At 38.3% G+C, this 19,626-nt stretch overlaps 1 long non-coding RNA gene across 1 annotated transcript in view; it reads left to right on the forward strand.

The window, feature by feature from the left end:
• The first annotated feature begins 2,311 nt into the window (after positions 1-2,311).
• The window catches only part of LOC112950516, a 34,580-nt gene continuing 17,265 nt past the window's right edge, over positions 2,312-19,626 (forward strand). The window contains exon 1 of the long non-coding RNA XR_003250032.1: positions 2,312-2,414. This is a non-coding gene — a long non-coding RNA (uncharacterized LOC112950516). The remainder of the gene's footprint in view (positions 2,415-19,626) is intronic.

Raw genomic sequence — 19,626 nt, forward strand, 5'->3', positions numbered from 1 at the left:
TCTCTCCCTTCTCTCCCTTCTCTCCCTTCTCTCCCTTCTCTCCCTTCTCTCCCTTCTCTCCCTTCTCTCCCTTCTCTCCCTTCTCTCCTCTCTTTTAATGAGAGAGTCCAAAATGCCTGCCACTAATAATCCCCTTAAAAAACATAGGAAAAAAACAAATCTTCCCCAACCAAACTGAAACCTAACACTTGGCAAATGACAGGAATGGATTTGGTAAGATAGAAAAGCACTGTGTCCTTTTGRTTATATTCATGATAGAGAAAGGGAATCAAGGTAAAAGAGGGCTGTACTTGTGTGCTTCAACTGAAAAGAAATCATGGAGCTTTTCATAAAAGGAGGAGTCTCATAAGCATATGTTACTGTCTACTGCCAGCTCAAAAGAAATATATGATGCAAATCAGAAAAGCTTACATCGTTGACTTTTGCAGCTAGCAAAATCGCTCTTATTATTTGATCATTCTTTGCAGTTGTACATATGGGTATAGCCAATATAAGATGCTCCTGTCCTGATGTCTGTCAGGTTGCATGATAGAAGAGAGTCTGTATTGCTAAGGTCTGCCTTTTTATAAAGCTCCAGTTTGCTGTTGCAGCTGCCAGGTGGTAATAAATCTGAACTCCGAAAGTTTGCTCAGCCTCAAAATACTTTGCAAGAGCCCTTTATCAAGATTTAGTCTGGATTTTTATATCCTCCCATTTTTGCTTTAATGAGTGAGTAGAATAGCTTGGCAGCTCTGTAACTGATGGACTGCTGRGCTAATATTTTATTGCCTACTGTCTTTTAACCTGCTTGATTTTCTGACAGTAAGCCCCAGACCATATAATCTACTGGCTGCTCAGATATCCCCAAAGACCAAATTAGATTTCTCAGAGGCCAAAGTTTCTAGTATTACAGTGTTTTATAAAATCCGGGTTGAATGCAAGTGTTGCATGTATGCATTAAATAGGCAATTAGACTTAGATGTATTTTCCTGAAAATCAAGCTCTGGTGTTACTGGTGGATGTTACTGGGGCCCACAGTTGGGCTGTTTTAGAATTTTTTTCCACAGATATYGTGAATCTCCTATCCTTCCCTTGCTTTAGTATACCTGTTAAGTTACAGCATGCATTTAGAGAAATACCAACATTCCTTTTCTGTCCTATTTTGTTTGAAAGCAATGGGCTTCATTTCATATCTGTATTTTTGTCAAAAATCATTAGATCTTTAGGTCTTGAACCATTTATAAGGGTAAGTATTACAATAAGTTACATTTTTAGTTGCTATTTTTGGCTCCTGRAGGAATCCTGAAGGAATGCATGATTGCACATTCCTCTTTTAATTTTATTTGCTGGCCCAATGCATTTTCTTTCTTCTGTCAGAGTAAGGTAAGTTTAAAAGAAATCCCTGTTGATTGCAAGGTGTGTTTGTGTGTATTTTGGTATAAAAATCATTCAGAAAATCAATTTTGGAGGTCTTTCATAGATGCAGTGTTGAGAGAACATGAATACAGTGATTTGGGAGGGAAAGAAAAACATCAAATTACAGTAAATYGGTTGCTATAATAGTTCCTCGTGAGACATTAGTATAAATTAATGCTTCCTTTCATTGTGTCTTTCAGGTTCACTTTCATTCAGTGAGGGATTAGGAATTTGAGAGAGGAAAAAGGTAGGACTTTTTGTTTTTCTGTAATCTTGGAAAGACTTTTTCTGGCTCATTTTTATTTTCTAGAGTGTATGTTATACATTTACCTGCAAAGGACCTCAGTAAKGTGCTTTATGAATTTCAGCAACATGATTCAAAATAAAAGCGCTATGCAGTTGTTAATACTTTCTTCAGTGAGAATGTCAGGGTCCACTGTATATACTGAATGTATCACATTTGTATTGCATTTTCTTGATAACTCTTTCTAGGAGAAACAAAATGTGGGACTTGAAAGACATATTTTTAATATTTGTAATTTATTCAAAATATGAGCATGTTACTACAAATTATCTCATRTATTGTTTGTTCTAAACTATATATGTTTATCATTTCTTTGATGATCGTTGAATTAGTTTAGTAATTACTTCCATTTTTATTGACTTGTTGAATAATGATTAAAGTAATTACTTCTTTGTTCATCAAGAGCAGTCTCAGTAGTGAAAATCCATACGCATTAGCAGGTCAAAACTTAGAACCTTTTCTGGTCTAGAATTGCCTGACCAAACAAAATGGAAAAGGATACACAACAGGGCTGATTAATCTGTGTTGTAAATAAATGGGTCATTTAGTGTCCCAAAGCTCATTTTGAAACTTYTTTTGTGTTACATTTTGAGGCCAAGGTTAAGAAATGAAGAGTCTGTCTGCTGTTGTTACAGAAGCATCATCAATAAATACTGCAGTAATTGGGACAGCGGCCTGCAACACAAAAAACGAAGGCCCCGCACAGCAGACATGGGTATGTGGTAGGCTTGGTTGGTGTTCTTGGTGCCCTGTGGGCAGCGAAGAAGGGCTCTGTGGTTTGCCTGCCTTCCCAGCATCACTGTGGGCAGYACATTTTCCTTGGTCCCTTTTGCCRCTGTTCTCCTTACTCCTCCATTTACTACATGACTCAAATCAGTTGTAAAGGAAGGATAAATTCCTAGAGCTGGGCAGCCTGATTGTTTAAGGTAATTAGAAGCCCCTTCACTGAAGGTATTGGATTGTTTTCCAGAATAAGTAAACCTGAATCCTGAAAATGTTGAGTCCATGTGGACTTAGCCCAAGGAGGTTCTATKAGAATTGATCATAAGGCAGTAAGTGAGAACTACAAATAGACAAAGCTGTTTTTCATTAGAGTTCTTCAGCACTAATGAAAGAGATTCAGTGAGTTGGGGCGTTCACGACTAAAATCACACTGTGTCCTCAACCAAGCAGGGCTTTGGTATCAGTACAGTGCTCCACTTTGGACGGTAGCCTTGAATGGTGATATAGGAAAGTCAAAGCCCTGCCTTGGRCTTATGAAACTGCACAATTTAGCTACTGATGTACAGCTTTTATATCTGTATGTTTTGATTTAAGTAGAGCTCTGAGTATTTTTCTTCCTTCATTACGCATGATCTGTTTGAAGGTATGATCCTCATTACAACACAACCTCTTTTTGCTAAGCCTTCGGCTTGGCATGAAATACATATGCTGTCTGTGTGTTTCCCCACAGCTTGGGAGAGAAATGTATTMATTTTACCCAACTTCAAAATATTTTCACTATTGCTCAAGTGGCCTCCTGTCTTAGGTATCACGTATTTTTAGGTTTGCATAGGACTGGAGCATATGTGTTCTGGGATGGTCACATAGGTAATGTGGAGGACTACATTTCTGTGATAGTGATTTACGTGGGAAACGTAAGCATATTATCCTAGTAACTGACCCAGAGTGCTGCAAAGAATACACAAACCCTCTCTGATAACCACTGGAGTTCTTTCCAGCTGTCAAGGGTTTGTTTCTAGTGTTTGCATTTACAATGAAGCTGGCTAATGGGATGCTGCTTCTGAGTGATCTGTGCGTTGCTCCTTAGTTTGCTGTTGACGTAAAGATGTTTTAGAAGGGTATCACTGAGGGTGTATCAAATAAACATATGTTGAAAAATCAGGCTACTTCATCTTTGGATTTTGACTTTGGTTAAGCTGTTTTTGCTGAACTGCGAGGTCTTTCCAGTTCTTCTACAGTTCCCAAAATCCTTTTTGGCTGCATTTTCTTGTAGCATTTGCCTTCAGTGCAGCACTACTCTATTTCAGTCATACAGTTAATTGAGGTGGTTGGAGGTCAGCCAGTTTGACCAAGAGCCCCAGCCTGGCCATTTGATAATCCAGAGGTACTTAGCACGGAAGATCCTCTGTGAAGATTATGGTATTGAATTGGAATTACTCCCCATATGTCAAAAGTACATTAAACGTTTGTGCTTGAAAGGGGCAGCTGGWAGGGCAGAAAGTATTTTATCTCCACTGAATTGAGATTGGTCTCGCTGACCACCATTAGTAAGCAGGGAAAGGAACGTGAACCTGAGGGACTGGGAAGTGAAGGCAGGAACAAAGCCAAGAGAAKAGCTGCTTTCACGATTGCCGGCCTTGTCCTTGGCTAGGAGTCCCTTCTGCATTTAGGGTAGAGGGAAACAGGGAGCCCAAGTTCTAAGATCTCATTGCTCCTGCTGGCCGTGCTGGTTAGTTCTGTAGGGTGTTGGAGGGGGAGGACTCACAATGACAGCTGGGTATTAAATTTGTAAATAACTTGATTCTCAAATGTTGTCCGTTCAGAAAATGAAGCTACAGAGTACTACTATTGCTGAATTTATTTCATTTGTGGAAAATACTGGTATGTTGAAAACCTTCATTGTTTTTCTATCTTTCTATTTTAAAAACTGTGAATACAACATATTTTAATTCTGCTGCAAAGATGATCATACAATTCTTAGGAGATTCAAAATGCTCTAGTACTTGCTTTCATAGTTGTTCCACATCATATTTTCTCTGTCTGACTTATACCAGTCTCATAACTTCTTATTGTACCTTTTTTTACATCAGTGTTTAAAAAGAATAGCTATTTTAAAACAGCTTTAAAGATTAATAATTCTRTCTAGCTGATGTACTGTGACTTGTGGTGGAAAGAATGGAATAATCAGAGCATTTAATGATTGCCGAAGTTTGTGATGATTGATGATCCACAGTTGGAACAACAGAAAGGACTTTTTTTTTGGTCTAAAATAAGATTATCAATCTAATTTAGTTTATGAAGGCCTACAGCTGTTATCATGGTAAAATGCCCCCAAAATACTGCAAAGAAATAATAATTTTCTTCAAAACCCTGTGCTCTCCCAGCACAGTACAGCAAAGTGGGACACGGTAATGAGAATGGGAATGCCTTCTCCCAGGAGCACTAAGTGGTTATCTAAAATAGCTTAGTAAGTTGAGGATAATGGAAATGGAGACCAGAAGAATCCCAGAAGATTTTCTTTTTTCTTGATAATATACCTCAGGGATCAGAGGATCTGRCTGGCAAAGGGAACAGTTTGAAAATGCAGCAGAGGCCTTTGTAAGGCTCATGCTGTGTGGAGAAATGAGAGAAATGTTGAAGTGTTCTAGCCCCATCAGGCTCCTCTTTCTTTCTCAAGGGTTCTTCTGCCATCTTAATTATAAACAGCGATTTCTGGGATAAAGGCAGCACTAGGCCTCAGGAAGCAAAATAAAACAATAAAAGTGGGATTTCTTGAGGTTTCTGCTTTCTAGGGGTCCTTCTTATGCTCTCTAGGGTCTCAAAACATTACACTGACTGAGTCAGCCCWAAGTTATGTTATCTCTTCAACATATATCATGTTAATGTATGATAATTATTTGCCCTTGGGAAAGTAAAACGCTGGCCAAGAGGAAGATAATCATAAGAAGGAAGGAAGGAAGATGGGCATGAAACCAGCATGTGGAATCAACACAATGCTGTTCTTTTCTGGGTAAGCCTGAGCCCAGCGCCATCTTCTGCCATGAGTCACAATCTCAGCCACATTTTTAACTTTCCCTAGGGATAACCATCCCATCCTCTGAGGCCTTCCTGTTCTCCCTGCATGTGTGATAAGGGTGGCAGCCAGTCATTCTCTTCCCTCAGCTGTTTGAGGAGATAACCCAGTATTAAAACACTGACAGCCAGAAAAGTAAAGACAAGGCAAACACTGTGTTTCTTAGTATATGGAAAGTGAAGGGCGGGAGAGAGATAAATATGAAAATCAGTTATTCGATCAAAGCAGAGACAAGGCGTGAAATTTATGGAGTCTCATTTGTTGTACAGTTGTTACATGTATGTGTAAAGGCCAAAGTCCAAAAATAAGAATTTACGGGTTTTAGAACATGATCTACTTTTACGTTTTCCATCATAAGTCCCTTTGATAATGGTTTAGTATGGTACAAATAAACTCATTTGAACTATTAAAGCAATAATGATTTAAAGAATGTATTTAAGAATGTGAACAGAGTACGTAACACTATTATATCTAAATTCTCCGATTTGGCTTTTCTTTTCCTAACTTTAAAATATTTGTGATATTTCATTATATTTACCTATACCTGAGTTCCTTGTATTTAATAGACTGCCAAGTATATTTTATCAGACTCCTGATTGCTCTGGTGCCGTAGCTACTTGAGTATAGTTGAGTGTGACCTGTTTTCACTTTGAGCAGGGGCAAACCTGACATCATGTTCTACGTCCTCCATTAAACTTGAACTCATTTTTCTGGTGTGGTTTGCTGAAGGCAAATAGATTTTTATTTATTTTTTTTAGAGCTATGCAGAAGTGTGATAGTGAGTAGGAGCAAATATAGCGTATTGTATACTCAAACATTTACAGAAACTGCAGCACAGGGTGAGAGCTTTTCATTTAGGCGCTTGTTTTACTCGCAGCATTTGTGAGAGTTCTCTTGCCCTACCATGGATATTCGGAGAACTCAGATTAGTTTTGTGATGGTGTGTTTGATTTCTGCTGACCTTATTTTTCCCCCCTGTTTTAGCCTGTATATGCTTTTATAATATGGAGTGTTTGAACCAGACTTTTTTTTTTTTTTTCTCTAGCAGTCTGGGAAAATTGACGAAATTCTCTAAGATTATTAATCTACTGGAAATGTTTTTAGTCATCATCTTGCTAGAGATCATTCAAGCGGTAATTCAGTCTTCCTTCACATTTAATGAAGCATAAGGCAACAGGCCTCCTGGTGTAAATAATGAACTCYGTATTCCACTTTTGTCAAGTTCTTCAGGAAAGAGGGATTCATCTGTGTGTCACTAGGTAGACAATGAGAGTGCCCTTTAGAATTTGCCAGTGGAACATTTCTGGAGATTAAATGGAACAGTCAAAATTGCAAAATACTGTTTTGCTGGGGGTAGTTGCAGTCTTTTAGGTATGCTTTTTTTTTTTTTTTTTTTTTTTTTTTTTTTTTTTTTTTTTTTTTTAACTTCTCCTGTGTTTGTTGTGTAAAAGGCAGCATCTAACATCTGTCTGTTTACACTTACTAATACAATGCCTAAATGTAATTGTTTCACAGAAGTATAGTTATTTTTTCCATATTAAAATCACAGTTAACTTCTGGAGCACAGCAGTCCATAGAGTAATAGGGTTTTCTACCAGGGCATGCTGCAGTTCACAGGCAGAAGGCAGGAAGAAGTTTCTTCTCCAGTACTGTGTGTAAGACAAAGTTACTTATTCTGCTTGGCACGTTGTCTACATTTAGGTTCTCAACAAGAATAAGATTAAAAAAAGTGGGCAGAATAATGAAGACAAAAGCAAAATAACATAATGAGCTATTTAGTTTTGTGCATCTTTTTATATGAAAGGATTTTTGTAGTTGGAGTACTTGGGCATGGATTACCTCGTATTTATAGAAGTCTTGTAATGCTCTTCTGCAGCATTCAAGAAATACAACAAAGCTTGGAGCAGAACAGGCCTTTCAGTTATAGAGTTGTTTCTAGGTGGTAGATGTGCCACTCTTAGTGACGCAGGGCAGTACAAAACCAGCTGCACCACATGGTGGTCCTCACGGACCTGAAAGCTGTTAATTTACCTTTGCCAGTGCTGCATCCTGCTCYAATAAAGTTGCCACAGTTGAGCAGGCTTTTTTTTTTTTTCTGAGGCAGACACTGTTTCGTTACTACATTCCAGGAACTGCAGATGTGAAGAACAATATCGTAGTAGTTTACTGTTTTTACTGTGCCATTTTAGCTCGTGTTCAAGAGGGTCCCTTAGCTTTAGCTTAGCATTCATTCTATGAGAGGTGTAACCTTTGTATGGAGCTGTACATACCTTTGCACTAGGTCCCCTTGGCCTGGGGTTTTGGAGGTGTTGTGGTGTTTGAACGCATGGAGACAGGCAAATTCTGAGGCTGAACCTGATAGAAGAACCAGAAGAATACAGAGTTTCCAAAAGGTTTTGCATGAGTCAGATGAGTAATTATTGCCCAGGTCCTTGCCCACAAACCCATATGGGTGTGTAGCTGCTCCTTAAAATACCATTTTTATACCTTGTGGATTATGCTGTTTAGGCTATGCCTGTACATTAGCATCTGCGAATAAGCAATATATTTTTCCATTGCAGAGTCACAAGTAACTAAGAAGGTGTAAGGCATAAAGCACTACCTTAGAGTCCCCTTGGGAATAGGCATATGTTTGAGAGTGTGCTGTAGCATGCAAGTATTTTGGTATGCAGTGCAGCACATCTCTATCAGGCTCTCAAAACCTCTCCACATTTGTCTATTGGATGTGTTCCTGCAGTATAAACAACTACCACAGATGGTTATGCCCACTTGTTGTCTCCAAATACATCATGACATTCATCCCAAGGCACTGACCATTGTCATATGCATAATCATTTGTATAATTTACATTCACCTGTTGGAATTCATTTCCATATGTGGATACCTCTACTCATTTTAATGATGTGTGAACAAAATGTGCAAACATAGGTTTACAAAATGTGCAAACTTATTTTGATAAGTTAGCCTATGTGTAAGTTGAGAGAGTTCATATGCTAGTTTCTGAAAAAAATCTGTTTCTTTAAAGCTTGTCTACTTCACCTAAATTGATTTTTGTAGGAAAGGACAGTATCCATATCATCTACAAAATGATTGTGTGTAGACTCTTATTTGGTGCTGTATTCTTTAGGAAATACACAATAGAGGAATTGTCAATGCTTAGGATGAGGTGTGCATTTGGAGAGGCAGAGAAGTGCAGGAAGTGTTTCATGTGTTACTAATTTTGTGTTTCTSTAGGTCTGTACATGTAAGCAAAACTAACAATGTGGTCGAAGTACCATTAAATACAGGAATTTTGAGACTACTCCATGAGATTGCAGCTCATTTGCACTACCTTACTCATTMACAATTTTTTGTCTGATTATGATAACAAAGTGGTCAAATACACAGACTTTTCATTGCAGTTTCTGTAAAGATAAGGATCCTAAGGATGGCAGATTTAGGACACTCAGTTCCAGAGATTATTAAGAAAACTCATTACAACAAGTGTTCCTAGGGTCATGGAAACCCAGTTTGGGAAGGGACCTTCAGTTTGGTCCCTTGTAGTCCCAGTGCTTCAATTGTCTTTGTTAGTCAGGTACTTCTGATAGGGTTTATTACATTTGGACAAAACAGGGTTTTGTTTTGGAAGAAATTCAGAATTTGGGGACAGGAAGGTTAGATTTTGGATCTGAACTGTGAGCAGCTCTTGCCTGTGGCACCATGTTTTGGTCTCAGGAAGACAAAAGATCACTGTTTTCCTGAGACTTACCCTAGAACTATTAGCACTAACCATTAGAGAAGTTTACTCTGTGCAGGGGATTTGCTTTCCTTTATTTACTTGTTGGCATTTATAAATGACATAATTTCAGGAAAAAGGGTTTATATTTGCACTAAGCATCTCTGTCCATAAAAGTGTGTTTTTTTTCCCCCCTGAAATCAATAGGAGTTCTGTAATTTCAAACTCAACCTCTAATATTCATTGTTGTATATGTAGTGTGGACAGAAATGCTGGGGAGCGTTAAGGAATAATGAGGGACCTGCCCAAAGAAATGTGCAGGAGAAGGGTATCACTCACTCATTTACACTCTCAGTTTCAGACAGTTGCCTGTTTGTTATTGGCATTTGTAGATCTGGCTATTATATGTCTGTACTCTGGTATTAACAAAATGGAAGATTTAGGATAATTGCCAGAATTGTTTGAACTTTTTTTTTTTTCTCATAAGTTGTAATTTATATTTGTAATTTTTAGATTTTCAACTTAGAATTTTATTTAATCTTTTAGAATGTTCAGAATTTGTGTGTTTTTACCAATCTGTAATACAAATGATATTTGCAAATAATTATTAGAATGCTTATATATGACAGTGGACAAAACTTGACATTTTARCTGTGGAAATGTGAGTGAATATGGGTTATTGTTTGTTCACCTAGCCCTAGCAGTGAAGCACAGTAATGGAGAAACACGTGCAGCCTGGCATAGGACAAACTGCTCAAGCAAGTGAATGCTGATTTGAGCAATCAGGCAGGAAACCAAAATGAGGTTTATGGTGAGGCAGCACATGGCRCGTGGTACGAGGTAGGACTAGAAACAACCTACCAGCACCTGGTGGTGTCATATATGGTCAGGACAGCCAGCTCCCTGCATCAGGGTCTCTAAAGTAGCATGAAAATGGTTCTTGTCTCTTTTGAAGCGTTCTGCCTGCACAAGCTTGCCCAGAGCTAGGAAGGAAGGAAGGAAGGAAGGAAGGGTAGGTTCCTGTTGGAATGAAGAGAAGGGAGGATTTGGTTTTAAAAATTTAATTTGTGACGTGTTCCTTTTTTTTCAGTAAGTTTCTATTATGAAAAATAGTTGTGTGAATGAAGTATCTAAAAACAAAGTGTTCTAGCTTCAAATATTTTTCAGGAGTATTCCATGTTCCATTAGAGGTCAGGGTAATGAAGCTCAGCAGTGCCATTATGAGCCAGATCAGTTTGTGGATTCAGTGATAATCTCAACCTGATGTTTGTGGCTAAGCAAAACCATGTGTTTGCTAGTGTAGGAAGGAAATAGAACAAGTGGATGTGTTTAATGAATCTCCAACCATTTTCGTGCCTTACCCTGAGAGTGACTTTTAGTGCAAGCCTACAAAGATGAGTATCAGTGCTTCTGTTCTTGGCCTTTTGTGCAATCTCTCATCAAGTTGGTGCTTGCTGCAGCCTCCTGGTGGAAATTCAGTTGCATAGAGAGCTTTGCTGCAGTCTTCCACGCACAGTTGAATTTCCATAGTGCAGCCCTTGTGTAAAGCCAAAGCTTAAATAGCTCTGCTTGTACAATGTTGTTAGTACTCATATGTCAAAAGCAGCAATGTTCATCCAGAAAACATATTGAAACAGGAAAAAAAACCCACCAACAAAAAAACTTTCTTTCTACCAGGATAAAGAAAACTACAGATCTTCCTCAAACTTGTTTCTGTGTTATTTTACAGGTATTTTCTGTGCCAGCTAGTCCATACAGTAGTTTGAGTAAGATTCTCTTACTTCGAAAATGATTCATGTTGCTTTTGTGCATTGAACAACAGTATTTTAATGCCTATGGCGCATGTTCCAAACAGTTCCAAGCAGTGAATAGAGACTGAAAGGGAGGTATGTGTGGAGTGCTTTATGCCTTAGCTTGAAGATCAGAATCCCAGCCATGTGTGGCAGTAGTCCTGCATGTTTCTAAATGATAGTGCATGTCCTGAGAGAGACCATTAAAGGTACCATCTTACTGAAAATTTTCTCCCTTGTATAATGTCATCAGTGTCACAGCGAAATAAACTTAGAAAATCCCTTGCACTCSATGGTCCCGCCATGTCAGCTTTCACAGGGATCCCCCTGCTAGCCCTTTGTCACTGGAAGAATGAGCACCTTCACTTCAGTAGAGCCTGATTAGTTTGAGGGGGCTGTAGTGACTTCATGATGGGCTATGAGAGGTGATGGTTCCTCACTTCTGAATTGAGATGTAACTGGAACAATCCAGAGGAAAATTAAAAACTCTGTATTTGTAAATAGTTAGCAAGGACAGTATCTGCTACCACATTGTTTGAGTATAGGATGCTAAATGCTAATGGGGCAAGCTCAGGCAACTTCTTATTTGTTAATGAAATTCAGCTGTGCTGACTGCAGGATGATCAACTGCTATGTACTAGTTACTGTTCCTCATACCTGGTTCTGCTGAAATAGGAAGTGATATCTAGGCCATGTCCTGGAAATGTGAYAGGGGTCTGCTCTTCAATAAAGCATTTACATTCAGGAGAAAGATTGCTTCCTTTCATCTGCATGTTAAACAACATACTAGAAAGGAATATAGATCACTGAGACTGTCTTAATAGATAAGTGAAGCAAGTACAGTTCAGCACATCACCATTTGGTGATTACTGCCAGCTAAACCTATCTGCAGGTCCCTGTTGTTCGTGCATAGCCCGCTCTTGGAACAGAAGTCAATAAAAGTATGGAGTCAGAGGCTGCGTCTCAAAATGAATTAAAAACATGCTTTGATAATAACGTTCTTGAAGGGTAGGTTCATTAACGTTAACTTCCTTTGCTGTCACATATTAGGGAAATACTCATAATAAGAATGATGCTCAAACTGTTCAGATCAGTGGAATAATTAGGAAACGTTGCCATTAATTAACACATCAAGGGAAGGATTTTAACTATTGCAAGATTGATCCAAGTGTCTGAACAGGAGGAGAGTTGCCATGTATTTTTCAAAATGGAGAGGGTATCTGATTTCTATAGGAACTTACAAAAAATAGGCCTTGGCACCCCAAAATCTCACTAAATCTCTGAAAAAAATGTACCCCACACGCTAGGTTTTATTATCAGCTTCAGAACCCTTCACGAAAATAACCTGTTGATTGCCTAATGCCACCAGTAAAAAAGGCTTCATGTCCCAGTGCTCTCTAGATGTAGTAAGGGAGACTGTGCCAGTTGTTTGGTGGTCTCCTCTCCCTTCCCATAGTTGATTGAAGTTCCTTGCTCATCACAAAGGGGCTGTGCCTTACTGCGTCAGTGCGACTGCAAGAGAGCTAGTGCTTTTGTAGTGATCCTAGCTGTTTACACATACTCTGTAGCTCAGTGTAGTTTGGGAGATTCATGATCAGTGTTATTGAAAAATGTCAGAGCACAAACAAAATCCTGTTGGGATATGGTTTATATAAGTCAGTAATATGTGACCATCCTTATAGGCAGAGTAGCTGAGAACAGATGGGCCTGCATTATTGATAGGAACTGAGAATATTCAGAATGAAGAAATAAAGAAACAAATAATAATGTGTAGTACAGCCATTTGAGCAGCTACTAAAAGCAGAAACTAATTCTTACCTGGAACAGCCTAAATGCATGCTGGTAAAACTGAAAAGAATAGGAGGAAGATTTTTTTTTTAATGAAAACCTTCAAGAATATTACTGTTTGAATGTTTATGTGCATTGTCTTCTTGAATGGATTTGAGTTCGTTAACAGGATCAAGACCTAGCAGTTTGTTTCTGAACAAGTTTTAGCTTTAAATGGCAGAAAAAGTGATACTTTGATGTATTCAGTTATTTCATTTGCTCATTTTAACAACTTTGAGGCACTTTCATTTTCACTGGAAGGAAAAAGAAATAGTAAGGTATAATTTTCTGGGATTTTTTTTGTATTGGGGCTAGTCCTTTCTTCTTATTATTATTTTTATTTATTTATTTATTTATTACTGTATTCCAAGACCAATTGTTCTCCTAATGTTGCATCACTTGACTATTTCTGATCTTCTCACTGACATGGGTTTTGCCTTACTGTATAGTCAAAGGAACCTGAAGAACATTCAGGGAAAATGACCTTTAAATGTCTATTCATTTCAGGTAAGAAATAATAAGGCTTTGCTGGCTCCCAACAGATGGTAGACTTTCCTTAGGTGTCAGTACGAATTTATTGCAGTAGAAGAAGAGAAATGCCTACAAGCCATTTGTGCAAAATCCTGAACTTAGTAGCTAGATAGGAATAGACTTGAATGATATCTCTGCACAGGATAATATTTGGAGGTACCTGTAATCCCACAGTAGGGCTGTTTCAAAGCTAGAATTTGCTGAGCCTGGTTTAAATCCTTGAAATAAAACTGTCCTATTCTTCAAGCAATTTGATTGCATACTCCTTATTCAGAACTAAAAGATGAAAAGTTAGTTGGAAATAGAATGCATCGGTATCTTTGTATTTTCAGTATTTGCATTCCTGGCAAACCAACAAATATGAAAGTAGTCCTATCTGGGTAGCTTTGAGGAAGATAAAGAAATTAATTAAAGTTAAGCTAAGAGCAAAATCTTAGAAACCACTTAATCTGCAGATAATGATAAAATGTGTTTTGTTCAAGCAAACTCTTCAAGCAATTGCTTTCAGTCTTTCAAGGATTTTGTATCTGCCAGCCAGAACAAGCAGTAAAATTGTTCATCCCACAACGAAGCAATTCAATGCCAAGAAAGTCAGTGGAGCTGCGTTCCCGCACTCTCTGGGACTGCACAAACCAAACTCAATTCAATAACACATGGATATTTATATCCAGTTGACAGCTAACGACATATGGGTGATGATGGTTCTCTAGGGTCATCTGTCTTGATAAACGTCTCCATGCACAAAAAAGTTTTGCGGAAACAGCACTTGCTTGTCACTGCAGTAATGCTTCCAGAGGTGCTTTTTTTGTCTTTGGGGGAGTTGCAAGGGCAAGTCACCTGTTTGACCTCGTTACAGTCAAAACTTTGTAGGTATCAGCATCTAATTTATCACTGACCATAAAACTTCTTTAGAAAATCCACACTGACAGAATCTTTAACAGTGCTTCCCCCTTGGAAGAAAATAATGTAGGAGGGGAATCTAGGTCAGTAGATTCCAGGTTGCYCTGGAGTCACATGAAAAATTTTGTTCTTCTGTTGAGAACAAGCTCAAGGAATCATTCCCTTTCTAGAGAAAACAAAACGAAAAGCAAAGTTCCAACATTTGAACTACACCATTGCTTCTTTAAAAGCAAGTATTAGACCATTGTTCAACTGTTCTGACACTGTCAGAAAAGGTCCTAATACAAGATAATTCTGTGATAAAAGACAATGTCTGAACAAAGAAGTTTCATGCTCGGGGATTGGAGGTGGGCACAGAATGGCAAGATGCAGTGAGATTTAGTGGACCACCTTTGTGGTCACCTTTGTGACTACCTGTACATTTGCTGCTGTTGTGAACATTAGAATCTTCCCTTATCTTTGTACAAGAGAAGTTGATGGCTCTTTGCTGCTTTTTTGAAATCTCCCTGTGTTAGTAACTGAGGTGATACAGACAGATAGAGAAAGAAGCACCGTTCAGGGAGAGAACTAGAGAGAAAGCTGCTGGTAACCTCAAGGAAAGTTCAGTTTTCCAAAACTCAAGTGAAAACTCTGTTGATCCAAATAATTGTTTTAATGCCATTTATATCTTAAATATTTATTCTTTCCTCGTCAGGTTTATCTCAGTCTGTATCCAAGCAGATTTGCTGTTGCTACGGTTTGGTTTGTGTTGCCAGAGCCTGCAGGACATATATGAGAATGGTGATTTTTGACAGATGTATGTAGAAGTAGGGAGGAAAGAAGTGTCCTATAATGTTGATGAGACAATTTGAAGCCAGTGTGATAATAGCTGAGTGACCCATGCAGCTGCTGCAGGGAATGCAACTTAAGAGTGGTTTAAAAAAAAAAAAAAAAAAAAGTACAAGATTGGGAGGGGAGCATGTAGGATGGAGGAACCACTGTTAGTTTCACCGGTAGTTGTTTGCTACTGTCTTCCACAGTTATTGCTCAAGCATCAAGCCTCAAACCCCTCTGTGAGCTCTGAGGACCAGCGAAGAGCTTAGGCCCCGCGAAGAGCGACAAAAACACTTAAATGTTCTTCTGTTGTAACTGGGAAACAGCAGCATCGGGTTTGATCTGGAGCCCTTGAAAAGTGTGCTGCATTGTAGGGCTCTGTGCCTCCCTTCCCAAGGAGAAAAGGGTTCTTTGCCCTGTCTTTGACAGCTCAAATCGAGGTTTTCAAGAAACGAGAAATGTATACAGTAATGCTTCCTTGAGCTGTGGGGCTCACTTGGGCTGAGCTGCCTGGAACAGGGAGCTCGCTTGGGACAAAGCATTGCCAGCTGAGCAGCTCTCCTCAGAAGCTGCCCTGACAGGCTGTGGGGCTCACCTGGGCTGAGCAGCTCTCTTCAGGAGCTGCCCTGGGGGACACGCAGGGCTCCCTTCAGGTGCAGCAGAGAGGTCTCATTCAGCAAAGGTAACTGCTAATTTTTATTAGAGTAATGACTTCACACTTGGTTTGCCTTGGGAGAGCTTTTTATGCAAGCAGTTCTCAGTTGTTTCCATTTGACAGTGAGAAACTTTTACCTCYAATATAGGTATTGTACAGATATAGATATGTACTTGTGTTGTCAGAGGTGCACTGTTAACTGCTAGTTTTACCCTCTTTCGACATCATCAAGATGTGTGTAGGGCTAGGGCTCTAGTTTGCTGTGAGATGATAGCCAAGCCCTGTGGGGAATGCCATCCCCTGGTCCGACATGGCGACTGCCCAAGACTGCCTCCCTGCATCCTTGGACATTTGCAGCTCTTGAGGGAGCAGAGAGCTCTGCCTTGTGGCTGAGGCTGGACGGCTTCCTGATGCCAGGGAACCAGAGGCTTTGGCAAGTCCGGCTACCCATCACCTGGGTCTCCGTGAAGGAGTGCTGTGGCCTAGGGATGTGCCCAGTGAGTCCGAGGCCTCCTCATGGATCTGTGGTAAGTAACAGCTGTCTTTTATCACCACATGAGTTGAGTACTTGTATGATATGAGTAGTTTTCCAATACAGGGGAGAATACTGTTCATTTTTTACCTCAGGAATTTCAGTTTCCATTCTGGAGGAAAAAATGGTTAACAGCACTTGTTTTCACTGTACAGCAGTCCATTCTTCCTCTCGGCGCACAGCCTCTGGCTGCTTGGTGTAAGATGTCTGTGTATCCATGCAGTGTAGGAAGGTACGCTCATTGAGGAGATTTATTTTGATGTTTTGAATAAGACTGCAAATACTAGCACTACTTTTTGACTTTGCCTTTTCTTTTACTGCCTTAATGTGTTGGATTTGGTTCAAAATTGATTTCTTAGTTATTGCGCCTTTATCTCAGGCTGCGCCATCATTTGCTACTTATTCAGAGCAAGGTAGCATGATTCCTCACTGATTTGAGCTCTTTTGTCAGTGGGAGTCTTTTGATTTGGCATTAGCAGGTTTTGAAAGGGCTATATTATGCACAACCTAAATTCCTACTGTTGCATGTCTGTGAAACAGGTGATAGATTTAAATATTTTTATTGACTTTTAAGGGCCTTAGTTTTGTTGGCTCATTGTTACTTAAATCCTCTGTCTTGAACCTTGTTGTGACTAGCATCTGAAGTTAAGTATCCAGATGTATCAAAAGCCTGTTTGTCCAAAAAAAGTCATTTCATTCTGTAGAAATCCTAATGAAAATGCTTTCTGTTTGGTCTTAATCCGTGAAGATATTTCGAAATGTCTACTTAGATATACTGTGTTTTTTGAGTTTCGTTATCTTGTTGTCTGGATTTAGACTAGTCTCGTCCTCTTTTGTGAAAAGAAAACTTTTTCTAGGTTTTGTAATACACAAAATATGGGAGGGAGGGAGGGAAAGAACTTGCTTTTGCTTATGATTTTATTAAATATTCACTTGTTCTGTGTTTTAAATACTCTGATCCTACAGTATTGGCATACTCAACTTCTGTTTTTAAGAGTTCTCTTAACATCTTTTATATGAAAATCATTTTGTTGGAGGACTGAAAATAACCTTTTCTTAGTAAGACAGGAATCATTACATGGGAAATGCACTGCATTCAACATTCAAAAACACACAATAAATTTTGTGATTATTGATTTTTTACTGTATTTTTAAAAAGTTTTTATACTGCAAAATTTACTTAATAGTCTAAAATTCTGGACACAAATTATGGTCTCATGGAAGGTCTCAGCTAGGAAAGTTTGCTTCTGTTTATTAAATTTAATATAATTTAAATTACCCTATTAATGAAACTAGAATAAAATGTGCATTATTTTGAATGCGTATTTTGAAGATTTGTTTATATGTGTATATATATTTTTTAATTTAATCACTCATGTTTCAGTATACTTTCAAGACAGAGTCATAAATGTCCAGTCACATTGTTTCATAATAATAGATTGAAATCTCCACTGGGCCTAATCTATATATTAGTAGGCAGTCCTGTACACGAATCACTTTCCCTAGGTGCTGTTTCTCATGAAGATGTTAGAGAAGTTGAGAGATCACAGGGGGCCTTTAGCTAGAGCTGCATGTAATGATTCTCAATTAGGTTGGGTAATGGTGGGTATCAGCGGTATCTGCAGGAAATGGAGCTTGAAATGTTTTGAGGATGAAAGGTGAGTCAGATTTCTCCATAAGATGCTTTCCCTGAAGTTGAAGAAAGAGTAATGAAGTATTACTTTGCTTGTTTCATCAGCTCTATAAAGTGTTTTGGGGTGGAAAATTTTTTTATGCAGTACAAGAATATATACGCACAATAATTGGGATCTTCTAAAAATATTTTGATCCACCGATATTGAAGTTATATAAAATACTAAGTTGTATAAAATGCTGAGCTGAGGATTTTATTAAGCATTTTGCTGCCTTTTCTTAGTTTTGTTTTCTTMAGCATTAATTCTGTGCTCTCCGTGCTATGTTTAAGGATTATCATAACTATTCAATAATTATTTCTATTTTCTATTCAAATGACAAATGGATTAAGATTCTTAGTTATAAAAAAAATAGTTGTTTAGAGTCCAGTTATCATTTGGTCTTTAACTTTCCTCAAACAAGCAGATCTTTCTGTGATTAAGGATGACACATTCCTTACACAGTAGCTGCATCGTTTTTCAGACTTTTTAAGTGGAGATTTAAAAGTTTTCCCATGGAAAAGACTAATTTCTCATAATGGCTTGCATTGATGTAGTGCATGTCATCTGAAAGCCTCATTGCTTTTATACACRTCATTATTATTCTTTATCTGTATTATAGTAGCATCTAAAATCTCCAGCTGAGATCAGTTTCCTATTGTGCTAAGCAGTTTGCAAAACACAGAATGAAATAAAATCTACTGAAATAAACTGCTGTGTGATCTCACCTTCAACATGCATATTTTACACCAGTGACTTACACCGAAGGGTGAATATTAAACTCTCTTCTCTCACTGACAGGACAGGTGGATAAAGATTGGCAGAGCTCTTTGGGAGAGGCATTCCTCCCAGCAGCATGGAGCACACGGTTCCTGTGAGAGAGTCTCAAATACAATTGCTGTACAGCAATACATATGGGAAATATAGGTTTAATATTTTCCCTAAAAAATTGTGTGAAACATTATGGGCAGCAGGCTCATTAGAAGTTTAGGACCAGAATCAAGATGGTTGGGAATAGAGTGTTTGAATTAATACCTTGTCCAGTGCAAACCATGAGCCTGCTAGTTCGTGGTTCCCAAGTATTGCATCTCTGTGCCCAGCACAACTCACAACTAAGTATGCGACATTCCCTGAAAAATGAAGGAGAGTCTTTTTTTTTTTTTTTTTTTTCCTCCCTCCTCCCTGGAATCATGTCCTTAATATTCTTTCAGTAAAACAAAGGAGTAGATTAGTAAAGTCAATTTACTAGCACTGTTTTTGGACCAGTGTTTTAGGTGAAACATTATGATCCTTTTGATAAGGTCTGGGAATCACACCTTCTCAGTGTTAATGCATGTGTTGCAGAAGAGGTTTTAACTCTCACTGATCAGAAATTAGATTTAGTGGGAAAAATTAATGTATTTTTGTCTCCTAAGTGATGTAGAAAGGAATGAAGCTTGCTGCCTGTCATTGCAGTGCTTAAAGGAATGTAGTAAATTTTTTTAAAACACAAAGACATGTTGTATTTTAGATCGCTGACATGTTTGTTTATTTGCCATTTTATTTTTTTACAAATTTCTAGATTATATTAGTTTTACCTATTATTTTCATTTTACAGCTCTCATAAAATTTTCTTCTACCTTTCTATTGGAATATTTATTATATTTTTTGTTAAATTTGGAAATTGAAGCAGCTCATTGCAGGCTCCAGTAATCTGCA

The sequence above is a fragment of the Nothoprocta perdicaria genome, unplaced genomic scaffold, assembly GCF_003342845.1.
Source record: "Nothoprocta perdicaria isolate Ctin4 unplaced genomic scaffold, notPer1 scaffold_32, whole genome shotgun sequence".
Taxonomy (NCBI): domain Eukaryota; kingdom Metazoa; phylum Chordata; class Aves; order Tinamiformes; family Tinamidae; genus Nothoprocta; species Nothoprocta perdicaria.